A 24,729-nucleotide genomic window follows, 5' to 3' on the forward strand; every position below is an offset into this window, starting at 1 on the left:
TGACAAATCCTGATAAGACATTGACAGAAGGTCCTTGAGGAATCACTACTCATGCTTCCTTAGGGTGTCATGATCAGAACAAGCAAAAATGACTACCATAAACAATGATAATTCTTCCTTATGTACCAATACCTGTTACAGAGGATGTGTTGGTAGAACAATTCTAAGAGAGGCTTGATTAGACTTCCAAATTAAGGTAAAACATATTTTAATTCTCAGTTAAATTCAATGAAAAAGTAGGTATAACAGAAGATGGCAATAGATGTATTGGAAAAGATAACTAAGGACCAAGAAACAAAAGAGGGAAATGGCATGTTATAAACAATCAGAGAAAGAGAAGGAGGGAGGGAGGGACAGAGAGAGGGAGAGAGGAAAAGAAAGGAGTGGGGAGAGAGAGAGAGAGAGAGGGAGAGAATTTTTAAGGGATTAGGTAGGTTCTAGACTTGGAGTGAACCAAACATCAAAAAAAATGACATTTACTCTATGTTGGAGAAAATAAGTTGTTATCCTCATGAAATCCATTTCTGAATAAATTAATCTATATTTAGGCAAAAGATAAAATGTAGTAGAAAATTAGATAAAAGACAAATGTGAAAAAATATGATATGCAGTCAAATCAGCAGCAATCTGTTCTATTCAAACAAACTACTAGCACTCCAAAAAAGGGAAACAGGCAAAGGAACAGATATCATCATATACTGTCCTTTTTTGCTAAAATATTTAAAACAATTACCATAGTAAAAAAAAGGCAAATAACCAATATACTTTTTAATCTCATAACACTTGGTATTATTACTAAGCAAAGAGATATGGAAGGGGAGTGCCAGCTTTGGATATAAACACATTTGAAGATCTTACAGAAGATTATACCAGAAAATTATGAATATTATTGCTTCGTAAAAGATTGAGAAGTGAAGCAGGGAAAATAAGTTTACAGAAATTCAATGTGAGACTCTATTATAATAGATCATCATTTGAACAGGAATGAAGGAAGACAAAAACACTGAAAAATGGAAAATCTATGACAACAAAATTAGTACAAATTATTTTCAATAATTATAGTGGAACCACCAACTTTGGACAACTACATTGGACTCTGATGTTTTAATACCTAAGATTCTGTAAGAAGAATTGGTAATAGCTGAAATAGCAATGTGATGAGTTGGGTCTGGTCTAGATATAGAGAATTCTTAATGATCAGGAACTCAAGATTTAGGGTAGGAACTAGGGTATCTGGTCAGAGGTAAGTATAAGATAATGAAGGCAAGAAGAATAGCTTGGTCATCAAGTATGTACAGAGGGAGTTCACATTGAAAGTGACACAATTTTGAGGTCATTGTGTAATTTTCAAGATTTCTAAAAGAGGAAAAGATATCAAACAATTAGGAAAGAAAATAACAGACCACATTACCAATTTTTAAAAGTGAACAGAAATACATCTGTAACTATTAGCTATTATGGCTATTTTCTATTCTCTATACAATCTTTATAAAAATTATCTACATATATACACATTGAAAGCATCCTTGATGAAAATTTGAGTTGTGAATAGGTAGGCTTTCTGAAACAATACTCTACAGCATTTCACTTTTAATAGTCACAACTCACTGAAAGTTAAAGAGCATCCTAGATTTCGTTGTGCCTGTTTAGTGATTTTTTAAAAATGGCTTTTCATTCAGTAGAGCAAAATTCCACCTTAAAAGTTTCTCTGCCAAAATGACATCTCCCACATACATAGTAAGATCATATAAGATACCTTTGTAGATGCAATAAGTGAAATAACTTTGTTCATGAGTTCTGATTATTAATATTAAGAAAGACTTAAGATAGAAAGATGTGTTTGCCAAATGTATTTATCACTGTTACAGAGAATGTCCAGTGTAGAATCCAAACAGAAGAGGGAGTCCCATATAGATGTTGAGGGTCTCCAATGTTCCTCTCTTTAAACAACCTTATGGTTAATGAATTAAGTCAAAAAACACTAACCCTTCCAAATAAGAATCACAGTTTCTCAAAGGAGTTCTTCTTAATAGGTGGCTAGCCCACAGAGGCCGTCCATTGGTGAACATCTTAAATAGTGAACACATGCAATTACCCTGGCCCAGAATTCAATAAGAAAAGGAAAACAGATTGGACAGCTTTTGAGAAATTGTATGGCATTTTCAATAACTTTGAGTATCTTCCTGGAATGAGTACTGATATTTTTGTCAACTCCTCATGTCGTTATATGATTGTGAGTCATGGAACACCACAATTACCACTCTGTCCTCGATTGCTGAGTGTCTCACATAGCCAAGACTATCAGACCAGGGGGCTTTAGCCTATACTTACTTTATTACTCTTTCATCTCTGCCCCAGTCATTGGCCATATTGCTGCTACTGCCCTTCCTTTTCCCCATTCCTGCTTCAAAGATGTGGAATCATAATCAAATCCTTGTTTCATTGCTACAAGCAGAAGTATGTCGTTCTCCCTACTCTCACTTCCAATATCTCTACTCACCTTAGCTCTAACTTTTCAAATAAAAATTCTCCTCTTTGACTACTTGGTCCCTTTTTGTATTGTTTTCCCCTATTAGAAAATATGCTCCTTGAGGGGAGGAATTTTATTTTCATTATTTTATGCCTTTTGCTTTTGTGGACTTTTTGGCACATCATAAATGTTTAATAAATGATTTTTTGAGCATTCATTCAAATCGTAAAGAAAGAATGTTGTAGCTCATATTACAGAGAGAAGAAGGAAGGTAAAGAAATTCTCTCTTTTTACAATTGACTCAGCAGGTAACTCTTCTTAGCTTATTAGCCAATAAAGAGATTAATTTTTCATCTCAAAAGACAAAGCCCTTCATTCCAAAACCTAGGTGGTCCACCAGAATATGAACTTCAAAGTACAGTTCAAACATTAGCATCTTTGAGCCCCCAACTAACCTAAGCCATAATAAGCATAAAAGTACTAAAGGTCAAAGGATATGAACATACACTTCTGAAAGGAAGAAAGGCAAACTATAATTACTATATGTAAAAAATGCTCCAAATCACTAATCAATAAGAGGAATGAAATTCAAAACAATCCTCAGGGTTCAATTCATATCTACCAAATTATTAATAGTGATAAGAAAAGGAAGAATAATCAATGTCAGAGGGATTGTAGAGAGACAGGCACACAGTTTGTGGATTGGTCAATTGCCATAACAATCCTAGAAAGGAATTTGAAACACAAATATAGTTCATTAAATAACCATATTCTTTGACCCAAGGATTCAATTGCCATACATATGTATCGAGACAAAAAGAAAGGCTCCATATACACCAAAATGTTTATAGAAGCCCTTTTTGTGTTAACAAAGAACTAGAAACAAAGTAAATATTCATCAAATAGAGGTTTCTGAAATTATTTGGCCTACCACACACTTTAAAAAAATTACTCCCCCAAAATCTACTTTCTTTAACCCTTTAGCATTTTTTAAAAATTGTGTCATCCAAAGCTACTACCTTCCCCCTGGACTGTTGCAGAGCCCCGCAGAGGGAGGTATCCCCCACTTTGGGAACCTATGAGACAAAGTGTGAGCACTTGAACTTAAGGAGTATTATTGTCCTATAATGAGTTACAAGCATCATGAATACAGAGAAGTATGAAGAATTATATGAATTGATGGAAAGTAAAGTAAGCAGGGCTAGGAAAACAATGTATACAACTAATGCAGCAGCACAAATGGAAAGAACACCCATGAAACAATTAAAATCTAATAAGGTAAAATCATAAAGAACAAACTTGACCCCAAAGAAAAGATATAAGAAAATATCTTCCCTTGCTCCTTTGTAGAGCTCAGTGTGGATTATTTCTCTTTAGTTCTTTTTTTATAAATCATCGTTGTAAAGGATGGTTCTGTGGAAGCCTTGGGATACAGGGAGAAATCTATGCAATGTAAGAACAAAAGATATCAATAGTAATATGTTTTTTTTTTAAGCAATCGGGGTTAAGTAACTTGCTCAAGGTTACATGGCCAGTTATTTCTGGGTGTGGTGCTGAGTGTCTGAGCCTGGGATTCAATCGCCAGGTCATCCCAACACTGGAACCCGTGCTCTTACTTGCTGAGCCACCTGGCCGCCCCTTGTAATATGTTTTTAAAAAGACAAAAATGAAAGAAAGAGTGCTAGATCTGATTGAAAAGAACTGAATTTGAGTCTTGATTGCCATTTTTTCTTTTTTTTAATTAAAAAAATTTATTTTAGACTCAAACACCAGAACTCAAATACAGAATAGATAAAAGGAGAAAAAATGTCATAAATTTAAATATTGGAATTTAAATACAAAGTAAGAACTTAATTGTCATTTCCTAAATGGTGACCTTAGACAATTTGCTTCTGCCTATGGCATTTCATTTCAGGGGTTGACCCAGATCCTCTCTAAACTCCCCTCTAGTGCTAACACCTCTGACCTTCTATGACTGGCTGTAGCACACACACACACACACACACACACACACACACACACACACACACACACACACACACACCAGAACATGTGGTGCTAACATTTGATTTCTGACATGTTCTCAAGTTGTTTCTTAAATGAGTAAACCCTTCAAGGGTAGGAGTTGTATTTTTGAAAATTCTTCTGTACTCCCCATAGTGTCTCTGACAGTGCAAGCAAGGAGCAGTTGTTTAATAATGTTCCCTTCTGTTAATAGTGACTGAAGTGATGCCAGATATAGATACTGAACCTGAAACAGAGGAAAGCTATCGGATCTGAGGGCACTGGTTCAGATCCACATGATCTTTTAGCTCACCTAAGTTAATTTGTGTGTGTGTGGGGGGGGCTTTGGACCCACATCCCAGTCTATCTCTTTCCTGGTTTGCTTTCTTCTCTTTGCTAGATCTCATTCAACATAACTTTTCACTTTTTAAAAAATTGTGGCTTTTTTTTCTCCCATTGCTTTCATTCTCTCCTGTTCTGTTTCTTCCTCTGTTAAAAATGCTTAGTAAAAGTATGACATTGGATGCTTGGTACCCGGTGTTACAGTAAGGAGGGCAGTTCCTTATCTAGACAAGATGGGCAAACATACAACAATTCTTTTGTTTATAGAGGAGGGTTAGTGGAATGACCTGAGGCTTTCTAGAACTGTTTCCCTTTTCCACTTCCCTAGCCTTCCGCAATGCAATACAAAGATTTGTGCAAGGGAAGGATTAGAGATTATTCATATCTAGTCAAGTTAACAAGCATTTGTTAAGTGCTTAATCTGAACTAGCCACTGTGTTAACCATGGAAAAAATTGTCCTTGCCTTTGAGAAATTCAGTCTAACAGAGGAGATAACAGGCAAACAGCCATGTACATATAAGATATATAGAGAATAAATTGGAAATGATTTCAGAGGGAAGGCACTAGCATTAAGAAAGAGCAGAAAAAGTTTCCAGTAGGACGTGGAATTTCAGCTAAGATGTGAGGGAAGCAAGGGTGCAGAGGTAAAAAGCAAGAGAATTCCAGGTTTGGGAGACATTATGGAAAAATGCACAGAGTAGAAAGACAGAGTACCTGTGTAAGAAACAGTAAGGAGGTCAGAGTCAATGGATCATAGAGTATATTCAGGCAAATAATGTGAAGACTGGAAAGGCAGGAAGAGTTTTAAAAGCCAAACGTTTATATTTATATTTTTATATTTAGTATTATATGTATATATATATATATTTCACTTTATGTTTAATACTAGAGACAACAGAAAGTCACTAGAATCTATTAAATGATAAGACCTGTGATTTAGGAAGATTACTTGGATAGCTGAGTGAAAGATGGGCTGGAGTGGAAAAGAGCTTGTGACACCGAGACAAGCCAGTAAGCTATTGCAATTGTCCAGGTGATAAAGACCTCAACTAGGCTGGTGACGTGGCAGAGGAGAAAAGGGGTGATATAGAGGAGATGTTGAGAAGGTAGAATCAACATATTCCAAGTCCATTGGCAACAAGTCCAATGAACTTGGATATAATAGCTATCCTTTTTAGAGTATCCTAAGGTTTCTAATTTTACAGATGAGGAAACCTAGGCAAACAGAGGGTAACTGACTTGCCCAAGATCATACCATTAGTAGGCATCTGAGACCACCATTGCAGATCTTCCTCCCCTCCTCCTTTCTACACCCCCCCCACCCCAGATCTTAGTAAGCTATTTAATATGGTCATCCTTCTTATAATTAGCCTCTTTAAACTTATCTCAGTTGTTCTACAGACAACAGGCAAATAACCCTTTAACAGGTCCATTCTCAAGCCTGTGACTCTGGATCCCAGGGCCTTCTGATACATCCTTCAGGTATCTGCCTCCTTTATTGTGATGAGCAATTAAAGGAGGACTGGGAAATTTAGTAAAGCGAGCGATGGATTTGTTGTAAAAGGACCAGGATTCAAATCTATGCTCTTCCACTTACTAGCTGTGTGATCAAATCACTTTATCTCTCTGAGACCAGATTCCTTATCTGTGAATTGAGGTCAGATTAGATGGCCTCTAAGGTCCTCCCCAACTCTCAGGCTATGAAATTAGACGTTTAGGTGGTACAAGTAACAGAGTGCTTAGACAAGAGGACATCAAGAGGACATGAGGTCCAATTATAATTCAGACATTTACTAGTTAGCTTTGTGACCCTGGGGAAGTTAATTTCTTCATCTATAAAATGGGGGTGACAATAACACTTTTCAAATGGTTGTTGTGAGGATTTAATAAGCTAGCATATGTAAATTGCTTTTTTAAACCTGAAAGTACTATATAAATGATATTATTATCTTGTGACTTTGATGGAGATCTAATTAGAAAAAATGATAGTCACCAATAATACTTCAAATTACCAAAATGGAATGAATCTCTGCATATATCAAGTGAACTACTCATTTGTTAAATAATATATGTCTTTGTCTCAATTCACATGATAATAGGGTTTTACTTCCACATGCCCATTGATTTAAGCAGTTCTTCTAGGATCCTATCTTTTTGAACAACTGACTATGGAAATGGGATATTTCCCACTGGGAGTTATCCAGCAGATTTGATTGCTGATGTTTTTTTTTTTAAACTAAACATCTCATTCAGCTTTGATCCTAGACAAGATTCCACAGATGTATATATTACTCATAAAAAGTGACTCCCGAATATCAGTCCCTCCTAGATCACTGCCTTTTCATGCCAGAGCTTGTGTAGCTCAATGAAACTGAGTCACACTATACAGGGTTACCCAAGATGGACAGGCCATAGTGGAGAGTTATGACAAAAGGTCATCCCCTGAAGAAGAAAATGGCAAACCCATATCTTTGCTAAGAAAACCTCATGGACAGTCTTAAAATGCTAAAAGATATGGCATTGGAATGGCATTCTGTGGTCCCCAGGTCACTGAGTCAGACACAAATGAACAACAACAAATATTGGCAGTTTGGAATGACCTCATATGACATACACTTGGTTCAGAGTCAGTATCAGAAAATGTCATCAGTGCCCAAATATCATGCCACATCTTTGATCTCAGACCTTGAAGAATAAATTCATCCATGTGCATTATCTTCCTTTCCAATACATCCTAGTCTCATGGTCACATTCCCAAAGTTCTGAAAGTCTTATCTTCTCTATTTCCTTTCATGTATTCCTTCACATTATTAACTTAACATCTCATGATCAACCCAACAGATTTTTCCCTTTACCTACTAATTGTCTGCTCTCTCTTTCCTTTATTTTTCATTTTGTTATATTATTAAATTTATAAAATAATTTTTGCCTCTCTGTGAAGAAGTGAAGTCTGATATTACGCAAAGGATCTTCAAATAAGTGTAATCTGACAGAGCAATAGTCACTGGGAAGAGAGAAGAGAACAATAAAGAAGCCAGAGAGAAAAAGGAGGAGGAAACAGAGAGAAAAATGGGGGTAAGAAGGAGAATTGGGAAATTCAGCAGGCGACAGGTAAATCAAAGACCCAGTCCCAGTTAATGCTCCCTCTAAAGGACTCTCAGACCAAGTGTCTGTTGAAATAAAGTTTTATTACAGCTCCCATGTTATCAGACTCTACTTCTCCGGATGGAGGCATCAAGGTTACACATGTGATCAGACTTCTTGAGCCTCAGGTCTATTTCAGGATCATAAATTATGTCACTCTTAGGCTAGATGCCTCTTCCCCACTATAGCTACTATTGTCAATAACTGAATTACTTCCTTCTAGATGTGGGTTGATTATTTTATCTTGCCTTTGCTTTTATATGAGATTCTGCAGGGCATTTTATGAATTCTGGGGAGCATTTGGGCATCCAATGACATGAATGACTCCTTATGAAATGAAGTCTTGTGCTGTTCTGAAGAATGCGTAATCTCTCCCACCCATACCCCCTCAGGACTTCTGTCCAGGTGCACGTACCCTCCTTATTGCCCTAACGGTTGGAGTTGTGAAAGGACACTGGAGATGGTCCACGTCACTGAAATTCATTCCTACTATTTCACACAAAGCAATTTCAGATGAGAAAAAAAATGTTTTCCTAAGAAATGTGCATAAGCCACAGTAACATTTGTGGTTGCAAAGTGAAAGCTATTCCTTCCCCCATGCTACACCCTTCAATATTTGCTCAGGTGCAAGTTGATTTCCACATGAACTGATTCAGAAAACCCCACCAATGAGCTGCACAGAAATTGTCGTTCCAACCTGCAGTAACTTTGCAAACAAAGTCATCTTCCTGAAAGATGGTTACACAAAGCACCTCTGATAAATCTATCTGTGGACTTGCGCCTTATTAAGAAACCCTGCTGGCAATTTGCCTTTAAGCATGAGTACATTTTTAATCAAGCAGGAAAGCATGCAGTATGTAAAGTTCATCTGAGCTGGGGCTTCAGTGAACTGTTCCGTCCCTCTGGTGAACAAAGCTTCCATGCCTTTGCTGGTGAGTTTGCTGCAGTTTGCCCCAAAGCACTGTTCCTTGTGCGCCTGACTGAGCTTTCAGAGTGACAGAGGAGAGGGAGTTTTAAAGAGACAGTGTAGGCCCCTCTATTCCTGATAGACTTCTTTTTAAAGAAGAAAAGGGTTCCCATAAATACCCTCCCTAACCAAATAGAAGACATCTCTATTTTAAGACAGGCCCTTGAAGGGGAATCATACATCATTACCTTAGTATCCAGTTTATGATTTTATGATATTCACAAAATGCAAAAGAAAAGTGGAAATTGTTCAACAGAGCATGGAGCTCATGCCACTTCAGCTCTGAGTCCCAGCAGTCAGAATCTCATTTGATGTGTGATCACTCACAACATCTTCCACATGGCTAATAGCTTTTGATCTTGGGGTAGTCAACTAGCAATGTTGTGGGTAGTCATTCATTAATGTTACACACACACACATACACGCATACACACACACCTATACATAAATCATGTGCTTTCTTCTTAACTGGAGGGAGACTATTAAAAATGGTTTAATATGTAAAATAGGATAAATTCTCAAAAACTCAGAAAGATCTGAATGAACTGAGAAAGAATGCTTTTGAATGCATTTGAAGAACACAGTATATATGATGACCACAATAACATAAATGAAAATATTCTAAAAGCACATATAATGGGGATAAACAGGTGAGCCATTCAATCCACTTCTGGTAAAACTCTGAATAATGTAATTAACTAATCTTGATCCTGAAGAACAAATAATGAAAAATTATCTCTTGGTTTAGAGAAGGGGACTATGAGTTCTGAGTGGTACTTACACTGGTTTTCTTTGTCACAAAGGCAGGTTTGATGGTAGTGATAGGGAAGTGTATTATTGGAAGTGATTATGATGGAAAAATCAGTCATCAATAAAACGTGATTAGAGATGCAAAATAAAAGGAAAACAAAAAATGATTCAGTGTCTAAAAAAATAAAACAATTCCCAATACTGGAATAACTGAAGAATAAAATGAAAGGCAAGATAGAAGCTGTAATTACTTGTTTAAAACTGAAATGTGGATAACCTAGAAATAACTTAAATGGTACAAAGTAAATTCAGTTTTGATATGCACACACACACATGAGTTCTTTTCACTTTGGTAACATGTCATTACTGTTCTTAGACCTTTCATTACTTTTGCATATGCAAAACAATTCAGGTTGTTTATTTAAATTATAATATATGTGGACTTCAGCTTTTGCAGGCTAGTGAGGAGAAGAGGCAGGGAGTGGCAGAGACAGAGACAAGACCATTGAGAGATGGAGACACAGAGAGAGAAATATAGTTAAATCAAGATAATGTTCCCAGGTTAGTCATGAAGCACCAGTGATTCAGACTTGGTAAGGGTTTTATGTGTGGGTTATCGGTAAGTGCTAACCTTTTGAATAGTCATAACATCCTGGAGAGGCACATCAAACAAGAAAGGAAAAGAAGCAACATACAAATTATTTAATCACCACATTTCTGTTTTGATATAGTGTCTCTATTCAAGTGCATAGGAATTATGCTGATTGTCTTAAAATTGCATAGATAAAACTAGTAATCAATTTAATGGACTGCATTCATTTCTGAGCTAATATCAGGAATACCCCTAATAATTAATTTAAATTCTGATTGGGAATAGCTATGTGACCTTGGGCAAGTCATTTCATCTCAGTTTCCTAATCTATTCAGTGAGGAGAATGGATGAAATAATATCTAAGGTCTCCTTGTCTAACATTATAATTCTACTCCTCTTTTTCCTCAGGTGTTACAGCTATGCCAATATTTCCTGTTGTTGGCTTTTCCTTCACTTCATTCTAACATTATTCTGTATTCCCTACTTCCTTAAGCTCATTTCCTGACCTTTAATGTTCTGAGTCTTCTTACTTTGGGATCTTCTTAACTTTTGCAGTCTACAAATTCTTTTCCATCCACATCCTGTACCTCTCCAATTCTACCTCTTTTCTACTTAGTCTGTTCAAACATTACTAAGTATTGTTCCTTTTATACTCTTAACCCCTCTCTTTTCCCCGCTTTATTTTAGCACTTGACCTATTATAAAGTTGTACAACATTGACAATTTTACAAAGGAGGATTGAAGATTTGAGAGGGTAAATAATTTGCCCATTGTCAATCAATGTCTGAGTTGGGATTCAAACCTAGTTTTTTTTTTTACTCCAACTCTGGAATTCTTTACACTATATCATTTTCAAAAATTGCTCTTAATAAAATATTCAATCTACAATAAATACAATGAATAAATATGAACTACAATAAAACCAATTCAATCTAAAAGGATCACAAAAATACAAAGTTTTGAAAGTTCCAAAAAGGGTATTGAACTTTGGTCATTTATTCATTAACTAATACTTATCTCACACCTAATGTGTGTAGAATACTATGACAGATGTTAGGAGTAGGGAGGAGAAGGAGGAGGAGAAAAAGAGGACAAAGAGTTGAAATAAATAATAAGAAATGATCCTTTCCTTCATGAAGCTTTTACTCAATTCAACTTGAGATCAGAGGACTATTGTTCATATTCCCATCCTAGATGAAATTCCAGTCCTGGCATTTGCTACCTGGGTGACCTTGGGCTAGCCATTTACTTTCTCTGGGCCTCAGTTTCCTGATCTGTAAAATGAGAGGGGTTGGACTAGATGTGCTCTGTAGTGTCTTCCAGCTTTAAATCTATGATGTAAGATCAGGAGAAGAAACAAACTGCTTTCAGTCTTTAATAACACCCCCAAGACCACTTCTCTTACTTTCCTAGAGCATCATTTAATTACTCACAGTGGTCCCAAATCAATGGACCACCCATCCCAATTAAGCAGCAGTACATACTAATTATCATTAGATTTAATTGGTTTCCCATTTCAGCAACTTTCCCAATCAAGTGTGCCCCAATTAAATGGAGTTTACTGAACCACTTGAATTCTGCTTAAAGAAACCAAAAATCCTACATCTCAACTCCAGAGAATATATCTTAGCCTCACCAAGTCATAAGAGCCAGGTTCTAATTAAGGATGCAAAGGATATAATGAGGAAGTTGTATACAAAAATTGTGTCTTCTCTAGCCAAACCAAATTTTGATGAACATCAAAGAGAACTAAAATAAACATTTTTAGTTACTGAGTTTTTTCTTAAATATTCTGATTTAGAAATCTCCAAATAGTAGAAGTGGGGAGGGGGGAGAGGGGGCGGCCAGGTAGCACAGCAAGTAAGAGCATCGGCTCCAGTGTCGAGATGACCTGGGGATCGAATGCCAGCTCAGATACTTATTACCCACCCAGAAACATCTGGCTGTGTAACCTTGAACAAGTTACTTAACCCCAATTGCTTAGGGGAGGCCAGGTGGCACAGTGAGTAAGAGCACTGGATCCAGAGTCAGGATGACCTGGGATCAAATCTGGGCTCTGATACTTAGCACCACACCCAGAATTAACTGGCGATGTAACCTTGAGCAAGTTACTTAACACCAATTGCTTTAAAAAAAAAAAAGAAGTAGAGGGGGGTCTTAGAGATCATTCTAGTCCAATACCTTTCTTTTGTACATCAGGAAACTGAGGCTAAGAGAAAGTAAGCATCTTGTGTTAGGTTAGTGTGGCAGCAAGCTGTAGGCCCCAGATATAATGATTCAATCCCAGCCTCTTTCCTGTTCACCACAATAACTCCTATTTGAAGAAATATTGATGCCCATTTTGCAGATTAAGAAACTGAGATTCAGTTAAGGGACTTACCATAGTCACACACCTAGTAAGTTTTTGGACACCAGTTGTTGTTACTGAGTCACTTTTAAAAATCCTGTCCGACTCTTTATGATACCATTTGGGTTTTTCTTGTCAAAGAAAATGGAGTGGTTTGACATTTCCTTCTCCAACTAATTTTGCAGGTGAAGAAACTGAGACAAACAGGGTTAAATGACTTGCCCAGGGTCACACAGTTAGTGTCTGAGACTAGATTTGAACTCAGGAAGACTCATCTTCCTGATTCCAGGCCCAGTACTCTATTCACTGCACTACCTAGCTGTTCAGGGATAATAACTAGCACCTATTTTTAAGGGTTGTGATGGAACTCAATTTAAATTTCATGTGTACGTGTGTGTAAATATGCATATATACACCTGTATGGGGGGTATGTATATATCTTTATAAACCTTAAAGCCCTAACTAATGTTAGCTATAATTATTCCTATCCTCTACTATTTCAATTCTTCGTAATAAAAAGGCAATCAAAATGTCTAAGACGCTACTCTAGCCAATTAGAATTCACATTTTAAATACAATGCAAAATACTCTGACTGTGGAAACCAAAAGAGTTCAGCAGTAAACAATCTTGTGACCTAGAGAATATTTGCCTTTGGATTCCAGGGCTTGCTTCCCTTTTTATACTTTCTTTCCCCTTAGTGGAATACCTTCCCCACCCTCAGGCATTTTCTCCTGTTCTCTTACCTCTCCCCCTTCCCCACCCCCCTCATAACACCCCTAAAAATAGGATAGGATGTGGTATCACCCAGTGTCTCTGGGAGCTGTTGAGAGGGGAAAAAAAGGAAACTTGTTCTGGTTTCTTTCAGATGCATCCCAGAGATTTTGTGTTATTATTGTTGTTTGATCTTCATTCCTAAAGAGGACCATGACTTCAGGGAGGTGATGCCATGATTTGCAAGTGAATTGGATTTAAGTGAGGGGGGAGGGGCTGTGCAAAGACACCAGTCTCTCTCCTCTGTAGTCATCTGGGTATAGATGACAGATCAGGACAACTGGAGGTGGCCCAGGCTGGAGGGACTTCAGATCATCAGCAGCTATGGCAGTTTCCAGAGTTATCAACACATAGATGCTAAGGAAAAAGTAAGAGGTTAGTGTAGTGTGGACTTTGGGATCCAGTAGTTTGGGCATGAGTTCTGGCCTTTACTCCCTGGAGGGAAAAGCCGCTGAGGCGCCATGACTGTGCAGCCACCACCATGTGGTAGCTTCAGCTCCTGGCTTGCAGATTGTAGGGGGACAAAGCTACTGGTCTGAGGGGTAATCACTCTTGCTATAACCTGGTTGAATCTGGATTGCTGTCTAGGGTGGAGGTCCTGGTGTGCATGATCAGCTTGCCAGAGCATGTGGAGGCTCAGAGAGGGCATCCCACTAACAGCTCCAGCAGCTGCAAAACCACAGCAAATGGGACAAAGCTCCCCTGTCTGGTAGCAGAGTCCTACTGTGGAAAAAAGCCCAAAAGTTAAGTAATTGAGTGGCAACATGAGCAAGCAAAGGAAGCAAAGCAAGCAGAGCAATCCAACTTTACAAAAAGGATCAAAGCATGGAACAGGAGGAAGACAGAAAAGTCAGAACTCCTGGACCAAAAGCTTCCAAGAAAAATATGAGCTGGTTACAGGCCATGGAGGACCTTAAGAAGGATTTTAAAAACCAAATAAGAGAAGTAGAAGAAAAATTGGGAAGAGGAATGAGAATGATGCAAGAAAATTATGAAATGAGAGTCAATAACCTGACTAAAGAAAATAGCACCTTAAAAAGCAGACTAATTCAAATGGCAAAAGAGGCTCAAAAAGGCAGTGAGGAGAAGAATGCCTTAAAAAGTCAAATTTGCCAGATGGAAAAAGAATCTCAAAAGCTCACTGAAGACAATCAGTCCTTCAGAATTATATTGGAGCAAATGGAAGCTAGTGACTTTATGAGAAATCAAGATACTATTAAACAGATCCAAAGAAATGAAAAAATAGATGGCAATGTGAAATATCTCACTGGAAAAACCACTGACCTGGAAAATAGATCCAGGAGAGATAATTTAAAAATTATTGAACTATCTGAAAGCCATGATCAAAAAAAGAACCTAGAAATCATCCTTCAAGAAATTCTCAAGGAAAATTGCCCTGATGTTTTAGAACCAGAGGGAAAAATAGATTACCACCAGGCAAGGATCCCCAAATGAAAACTCCTAGGAATATTATGGCCAGATTCCAGAATTCCCATATCAAGGAGAAAATATTACAAACAGGCAGGAAGAAACAATTTGAATATTGTGGAAACAATCAGGATAACACAGGATGTGGCAGCTTCTACACTGAGGGATCAAAGGGCTTAGAATATGATAATCTGGAGGTCAAAGGAGCTGGGATTAAAACCAAGAATCACCTACTCAGCAAAACTGAGTGTCATGTTTCAGGGGAAAATAGGGTCATTCAATGGAATAAATAACTTTCAAGCATTCTTGATGAAAAAGCCAGAGTTGAATAGAAAATTTGGCATTCAGATTCAAGAAGGAAGAGAAGCATGAGAAGGTAAACAGGGAAAAGAAATCATAAGGAACTTATCAAAGTTGAATTACTGTTTCCACAATGCAATATTCACAATGTCTATGGCAATTATACATACGCTGTTGTGGTTATTAATCACAAAATATACCAGGCTCTTTACATAGGGAATAAAGCTCGAACATTTATTAAAATACCAAATAACTGAGTCTCAAAACCCGAAAGTCAAAGCCATCACAGTAGTTATGGAGTTGGCACACATGGTTAATGTAGTAAGCACTCACATGCTCAAGCCTTTAAAACAGAACAGGCAACCTCAGGTAAAGGCCTCCCTCTCCCAACTCATAGCAACTGTTCAGAATCCAGGAAGCATGCTCCTAGCATTTCTGGTCACCCGTAGTTCCAGTCCTTGGCTGTCTTCAGCAGGAGTCCTTAAAAGAAATTCTGGATGGCTGAAAAAAAGTGGTTCGCACCTCCACCTCTATCTCGGCCGCTACTGCTACCACTGCCACTGCATCTGCTGGCCGCTGCCTGTCACCAAAGGAACTCTTTTGTTATCGAATAAATAGAGTGATCACTATACGGAGTAATCAGAACCTTAAAAGCTGTTCACAGTAGCAGTTCTTCTGGAAAGCTTCTGTGCATGGCATTGCAACTTTACATTCCTACATGGAAAAACAATAATTGGAATTTATGAAACTTTCCTCAGTATGAGAATAGCAGAAGGGAATAGAAATGTGTATATACATACACACACACACACATATATATTTATTTATATATATATATATATATATATATGTCTATATAGGAGGGTATATGGGCATACGAATACATATGTGAGTGTGTGTATATATGTGTAGCAGCAAGCACCCGAAGCGTCCTCAGGGTTTGCCGCCACCACAGGTTCTTGTATCTGCTTTGTTAAAGGAAAGCAACTCAAAATGGGTTAACAAGCTTACTTTAATCAGTCAGACATATATCTTTTACCTTGTTCAGGGGAAAAAGCTCAGCACCCCAAACTTCAAAATATACAGACAGAATTATCAAGACATTAACAGATCAAGTAGACAGCTTTCCAAACTGTCCAACCATTACATCCATACCCAGTCAACATCTGGGTTTCCACATCTGGGTTTTTCAAAGCCGGGGGACTCTCAACAATGGCTTCCCAGAATTCAGATCAAATCACAGAACACTTCTCAAAGTGAGTCCCAAAACAAAGCTACACATCAGGGCTTATATAGCCTTCTCCTGGCTCAGAGAATGTAACAACCTTTTGGACCCACTGGCCAATCAAAAAGTATCAACTGAAAAACAAGCCTCCCACCCCAGTCTCCAGGTGCACTTTAGCCTAGGGGCAGGGAAGATCTTTAAATTTGAATTTCCATTACAATATGTGTACAGGTATACATAGATAGAGGGCACATGACCAATTTAATAGAAAAGAATGATACTTAAAAGGTGAAATTAAGAGGTGAGAGAGGAATATAATGAGAGGATATGGGGAAAGACAGAATGGGGTAAACCATCTCATATAGAAGACGCAAGGGAAAATGGTTACAATGGAGGGGAAGAACAGGAAGGCAAAAGGGAATGGGTCAACTTTATTCTCATTGAATTTGGCTTAGGGACGGAATGACATACACACTAAATAGGGTATCTCACCCTACAGGAGAGTAGGGGGGAAGGGGATGAGAGGGGGGATGATGGAAGAGAGGTCAGGCTTGGGGGGAGGGAAGTTGGAAGCACCCACTTTTGAAAAGGCACAGGATCAAAGTAGAGAATAGAACAAGTGAGAGGTGGGATAAGAGGGAGGGAAATATAGTCAGTCTTTTACAATATATCTACTGTGGAAATGTTTTGCACAGCTACACTTATACAACCTATATTGAATTGCTTATCTTCCCAGTAAGTATGGGTGACAAGGGAGGAAGAGAACGAATCTGGAATTCAAAGTTTTAAAATCAAATGTTTGAAATATATATATATATGTATATATATACACTATTATGAATATTATTTTACATGTAACTGGGACATAAGATATACAGGCACTGGGGCATAGCCATCCACTGTGCCCTACTGGAAAATCTGAGTGTGTATGGGGGAAGATATGGGAGAGAGCAAATTGGAGGAGGGGATATCCAGTGGGATCAGTATTTTGGGATGGTTGGTAAGGGAAAAATGAGGAGAAAATTTGTAACTCAAAATCTTGTGTAAACGAATGATGTATACTATAAAAAATATAAAAGAGAAAAAACTTTGAACTTAAAACATTTTTAAAAGTTAAAATTTGTTTTAACATATAATGGAAGGGAAATAAAATAATATTTTTAAAAGATAAAAAATATTGTTTATTAGTTTTATATTTATCTCCTTAGCCTTACCACAGTACCTGGAATACAGTAGGTGTGTAATAAATACTTAGTAATTAATTGATTTATCAAATGAATAAAAACTTCCTAAGGTCTTCAAAGCCTGAAGAGAAAAGCACCATTAGGACAAATGAAATCTTGTTGGAGAGTTAGTCAGAAAAATCTGGATGTAAGCTCAGAATTGAGCCATTTAAAAAAACGCCCCATCTAACTTTACTTTTTCCATATTGTGAAGTCCATTTTCCACCCTAGCAGTGGGGAGTGATCCAATTTCTCCTTGAAAACCTAGAAGCCTAGGGAACTCACTACCCCCTAAGTGGTTCATTCTACTTTTAGATGGCTCAAATTGTTAAAAAGTTTTTCCTTTAAACTTCAAGATTAGGAGAAATAAAATAGAGAGAAATAAAACTATTCATTTCCTAACTCTTTGATAGAGCACTTTTTTTTCTGATAGAATGAAAGCTCTACGAGGACAGGAAGTATTTCAATTTTTTTTGGTATCCCAACATCTAACACAGTTATCTGGCACACTATAGAATTCTAGAAACAGAGTTTGGGAGCCAGATAATCCAGTCTTCTTTTCTGGGGCCCAGAAAGCAGCGCTGACTGGCCCAACACCAACTGTTTGTGACTTTCAGTGTGACCAGAATGATATCTTCCTTCCTGTCCTTTTCTGATTAAAAAGAGAAGTGAGTTGAATTATGAAAGGAGGAAAATGAAAATCTGAGGCAAGGGAGATTACACTGTAAAATATTTACTGTAGCTGATATTAAGCCTTGGGTTGCACACAATAGCCTTTAAATTCTGAGGAGGACCACAATTTCCCTCAGTAATCATGTGTAACTGAAGAGTTGTGGGATAGAATACACAAGCTGAAGGATCAGCCTGATGAGGTGCCATACAATACTTTAAAAATAACTTTCTTCTATCTCTGGTCCATGTGAAATCCTGACTTAGAATTGGAATATGAAGGGCCAGACAGTGCTTCCTATGAAAATTACAAATGAAATGACATAGATGGCAAGAGATAGTCTATGTCACATTTAGATGGGAAAAAGGCAGTATGAACTGCATCTGTAGACAGAGGACCTTGGTTCAATTCCTCCATCCATTACTTACTAGCTATTTTGGTAAGACATTTTCAAATTATAGCCTCAATGTTCACATCTATGAAATGGCAATAATTTTTTTGTACATTATTTTTCTCACAGAGTTGTTGTGTGAACAGAGTGTTCTTTAAATGTTCACTACTATAATGTAATATGATTGACTCTGACCCCACTGTCTCTGGGCCAGGCCTATTACATATACCCTACATACACTGGTCCCACAAAATTCAAGTCTCAAAGCCAGAGTCACTGGCAGCTTCTGTCCTGGATACTTAGCTCTCAGTGCTAGGCTGCCTATAGCTTCTACCCTGGATTCCTTCACTTCAATGGCTTGTGCTTGTAGACAAAATTAGAAACCTAAAAGCAGAACAGAAAAGAATGAAGGAAAAGTCCAAATACTCAGACCCATTTCTCAAAGACCTTATCACCTCAGGACCTCAGGGGGGAAATCAAGGTCTTTAGGGCTCTTCCCTATTACCATATGGTTTCACCAACTACAAGGGAAGAAGTCACATCACTACCTTAAAATGTAAATGTGGCAAAAGCCACAGGTTGGTGCTGATTTAGGCTTTTCTGAAGAACCCAACAATTCTGGTCCAATGAACAAGTCCAGTGGAAAAAGGCTACTCCCAGCCACATGGCAGGCCAGCACATAATGTCCACATCCAGTGCTCACAGTTCTTCCAGAAGCAGTTTCCTAATGTCCTTTATGTGGAGGACAACATATTTGCAAACCATCAGTGTCAGCAAATGTTCCAGACTTCCATCATATAAATAAAAATATCTAGGATGTGAAGGGGAGAATATGCAGTGTGGTAATGTCTCTAAGCTGGCAATTATTGGATTTGAGGAAAACAAAAAACGAAAAGAAAGACAAAATCTTGTAACAGAGGTGCATTGTCAAACAAAACAAATATCCATATTGACTGTGTCCAGAAATGCTTGTCTCATTGCATATATTTAGTCTATCTACCCTATCAGAAGGTAGGTAGCATTTTTCTTCCTTAGTCCTTAGGAATCATGACTGATCATTGCATTGATCAGTCCCCCTTCCCCCCCCCCCAATAGTTTGTTTTAAACGGTTGGTTTTTTAAAATATAGATTATTCTCCTAGTTCTCTACACTTCACCCTGCTTCAGGTCAAATGAGTCCTCCTAGGTTTCTCTGAAACCTTCATTATATTTTTTATTATTACCTTCATTATTACTTTCCAGGGTTGTACACATTGATAATGAGGTTGATGCATATATTGCCAGAGCTAGCTTAGAGTTTGGGAGGTTCCAAAAGAAAGTGTGGAGGAGAGGAGGTATTAGACTTACTACCAAATGTCATTCCACTGACTTATTATTGTATGACTATGAAACCTGTACAGTCTACCAGCACCATGCCAGGAAACTAAATTACTTCCGTGTGAATTCTTAGGAAGATTCTGAAGATTACCTAGCAGGATTAGATACCAGACACTGATGTCTTTTCTCAAACTAAACTGCCAAGCATTCAAACTCTACTGAGTAGAAGAAACTCTGATGGGCTGACCACTTTGTTCAAATGACAAAAGTACGCTTGCCAAAAAGACTTTTATGGAGAACTCACATAGGGCAAGTGCTCACATGGAGGTCAGAAGAAGCAATATAAGGACATTCTCAAGGTCTCTCTTAAGAACTTTGAAATTGATTGTGTGACATGGAAGAATTGGCACATGATCACCCAGCATGTCATGCCTTTATCAGAGAACGTTCTGCCACTCTTTGAGCACAGCAGAATTTAAGTAGCTCAAAGGAAACACAAGATGCATGAATTTAGAGAATCTACCCCAAATGTTCACGTGGACTATTTGTACCGGACCTGTGGTAGAGCATTCTGAGCTCTTACTGGTTTGATCAGCAGTTGGACACACTGTAATGGGACTCTAGCTAGTGATGTTATTTTGGGCCTCTTCAAGGATAAAGGACAACGATCATAACATGATATTGTTTCTGTTATTTGTTGTTCAGTTGTGTCTAATCCTCATGACAACATTTGTGTTTTCTTGGCAAAGATAACTGTAGTTGCCATTTTCTTCTCCAGTTCGTTTCACAGATGAGGAAACTGAGGCAAACAGGATTAAATGATTTACTCATGATCACATAGCTAGTAAATGTTTAAGACCTGATTTGAACTCAGGTCTTCCTGACGCCAGACCAGGGTCCACTGTGTCAGCTAGCTGCCCAATATGATATTACTCCATTATATTAATGTATTCTATTTGTTCAGCCATTCCCTGTTGACGACCTACTTCTTAAATTCCAGTGCTTAGCCATGTAACAGAAAGAATTTGTCTAAGTGTCTTTGTATATTTAGGAACTTTTCCTCTTTCTTTCATCTTTTTGGAGGTATAAACCTAGTAGTAGTATTTCTAGGTCAAAGGTTATGTACAATTTAGGAAGTTTGAGAGCATAATTCTAAATTGCTTTCCAGAATGATTGCACCAATTCACAGCTCCACTAACAGCATATCAATGTGCCTGTTTTCACAGTCCCTCCAACAGTAACCATTTTCCTTTTTTTTAAATTAACTTTGCCAATTGAATAGGTATGTTCTTTTGATTCGCATCTCTCTATTATTGATTCAGAACATTCTTTTCATATGGTTATAGATAGTTTGGATTTCTTCCCTTGACAACTGCCTATTCATATGCTTTGGCCATTTATCTATTGGGAAATTGCCTTTATTCTTATAAATTTGTATCAGTTGAACATTGGAAATGAGAACTTTTTCAGAGAAACTTGCTAAAAGGATTCTCTTGCTGCCTCTCCAGCTCAGGTCCCCAGGTAATTATTTCCCTTCTCAGCTTAGCTGCCTTAGGTGTTTTTGTACAAAATCTTTAATATTTTAGTTAATCAAAAATTGTATACTTAAAACTTTTGTGATCCTCTTTATCCTTTGTTTGTTCATAAATTCTTTCCCTACCCATAGATCCAAAAGGTAATTTCTTCATTGTTTCTTTAATTTGTTTATGATACTATCTTTAATGTTTAAGTTATGTATTCATTTGGAGTTTATCTTGATATATAGCATCAGGTTTTGATCTAAATCTAAATTCTGCTAGACTTCTGTCAAGTTTTCTGCAGTTTTGTCAACTCTTGATTCCTTTTCCCCATTAGCTGAGATCCTTGGGTTTATCAAACACTATACAACTAGGTTAATTTGCTTTGGTAAACTGTGTACACAATCTATTCTACTGATCATCTTCTCCCTTTTTAAGCAATATCAAATTCTTTTATTGATTACTGCCTGGTAATATAGTTTGAGATCAGGTGCCTCTATACCCAATTTCTTGACATTTTTTCATTATTTTCCATGAGATAATTGATCTCTTGTTCCCCCAGATGAATTCTTTTATTACTTTTTTCTATCTTTGTAAAATTTCCCTTTTATTGTTGGATTGATATAGCTTTAAATCTATACATTAAGTCTGGCACAGTTGTGATTTTTCTTATGTTGGTACAGCCCAGCCCTGAGTACAGAATAACACTCCAAATATTTCAGTCACTTTTGATTTCTTTAAGGATAATTTTTTAATTAAATCTATGTGAGTAATAAATGTCTTTTGGTAGATTCACTCCTAAATGTTTCATGTATTTTGTAAATATTTTGAATGGAATTTCCCTTTTTATTTTTGCCTCTTGGATCGAGAATTATTATATAGAAATACTAATGATTTTTGTGGGTATCTAGGTAGCTTACAACTTTGCAAAAGCTCCTAATTCTCTTAGTTTTCTTGCTGATTATTTAGGATTTTCTAAATAAACCACCATGTCAAAAGCAAATAAGGATGATCTTGCTTATTCTTTGACTATCTTATGCCATTAATTTCTTTGGCTTTTTTATTGCTAGTGCTAGGATCTCTAGAACTATATCAGATAATCATAGGGAGGTAGAATAACCTCACTCAGTTAACTAATATTTACTATATGCTAAGAACTATCCTAAACACTGTGAGTACAAATACAAGTAGAAAGAAACAGTCCCTATTCTTAAGGAGCGTATATTCCAATAGAGGAAGAAATATATAAGGAAGCTGAAAAGCTGGCGTTGGGAGAACCAGAGGTATCCTTTGATATGGCATGGTAGAGGAAGTCTCAAGTGCAGCCTATAGAGGAATGTATTAGGTGCCCTCCTTAAATGGAGGCTTCAGGAGGAGCTGTCTCTTTAGAAGATATTTCCAATTTGTGAATTCCAGAGCTGGAGTGAGATTTCAGGATGAAGAACTGGAGCATATTAGAAGATATAAGGAAATCCTCAATTTACTACTGTATTATTAGAACAGTTTCCAATATTTCCTTATTGCAAATAATTCTTGCTTTTGATTTTAGATAGATAATTTTATTGTATTAAAAAAAGATATATTTATGCTTTTCTTAATAGGTTTCCCCCAAAAACAACATGTGTGGGTTAAAGGCTTTTTCTGTATCTGTTGACATAATTAGGTGCTCTGGTTCTATTTTATTATTATTATGGTAAATTGTGTTGATTGGTTTTCTAATGCTGAATTACCCTTACATCCCTAGTATTAAATCCAACTTGGTCACAATAAAATAATTAAAGGACAATTCTTGATCATAATGAATATATTTCTTTGGATAAATTCTATAGTTTATCTGGTAGGATTTTGTTTAAAATTTTTGAATCAATAATGAATGATATTGCTTTATCCTTCCTTATGCATAGCCAAAAAACTGTGCTACCTCTGTGACGTTAGTGGGGCTACTTTGCATCTATGGGCCTCAGTTTTCCTCATCAATAAAATTGGAATGGTTAGGCTAAATGACCTCTAAATACCCTTCCAGTTATAAATATATGATCTTATAGTCTATTATTTAGGTATCTTTGCTATATCTATCTCATAAAAGAAGTCTGATGGAGTGCTTCCCCCCCGCCCCGCTCAATTTCTGATAATAATTAGTATAGTACAGGTATTAATTGTGTGAAATGATATGTTTATAAAGTTACATCACTATGTATTTGGAATTATGGAAAAAGGAAAATTTGCTGATTGAGAACTATACCACATAAACTTTTACTTTTGAGTATAAATCACTGGAGAAACACTGGTAAAGGACAATTCTTGCAACTTCCTAGGTCTTTGGAGAGCTCTGTATGTTTGGGTATGCCAAAAATACTCCAATTGATGGTGATATCAGCAAATGTTTAACTGGAGGGGAGAGTATAAGTAGGGAGGGTTTTCCCATCCAACCCAATGAATGTAATCAGAGAATGAAGTAGTGAGCAAGTCCTCAAGGTGAATAAAATGCTTTGACCATTGGATAAAAATGGTGTCACATAGGAAATATATCATGGTTTGCTAAATCAGATACACACATGTACACACATGCACACTAATACACACACACATGCAACAAGGTAGTACATAATGAATTCTAGCAGGTCAGTCTAGTAGTAGGGGAATTCCACTCAAACCTCTGAGTGGAAATTGCTTAAGGGAAGGTTAGATTTCTCTTTATCTTTCTCTCCCCAGATGACATCAATTTGGGAGATCCATAGGGGTCATCAAATGTCCCACATTGACTGGAATCATAGCAGTGGTTGTGACATCAAAAGTGGCCAACAACAGAGAAGTACAGGTACTCTTTGTAGAAGACAGTAACCCAAGGACAGTGACAGTTATGATGAGTGAGATCTCTCATGCTAGAGAGCAGTTCAGGCTCTAGAAAAGCACTGATCCTTGGAACCCAGCAAGGACCTACCTCTGAAGGGAATTTCATGAGGACTCTATAAAGAGAAAAGAATTACCCCAAACTGAAGATTTGAGAGTTAATCACAGGCCACATGTCTTGTCTCTTCACTCATGCCTTTTCTGAGACTATGTGCCCCAGGGACTTTGTGTGTGCAAGAAGGGAAGGATTCACCAGCCCAGGAGTCAGGAGGGCCTGAGTTCAAATCTAGCCTCAGACACTTGACATTGCTAGCTGTGTGACTCTGGGCAAGTCACTTAACCCTGACAGTTCTGGGGTAGTAGGGGCCCTTTTACACACACACACACACACACACACACACACACACACACACACACACA

The sequence above is a fragment of the Petaurus breviceps genome, unplaced genomic scaffold, assembly GCF_028583685.1.
Source record: "Petaurus breviceps papuanus isolate PSGF00001 unplaced genomic scaffold, PetGlider_PUasm1.0 190, whole genome shotgun sequence".
Taxonomy (NCBI): Eukaryota; Metazoa; Chordata; class Mammalia; order Diprotodontia; family Petauridae; genus Petaurus; species Petaurus breviceps.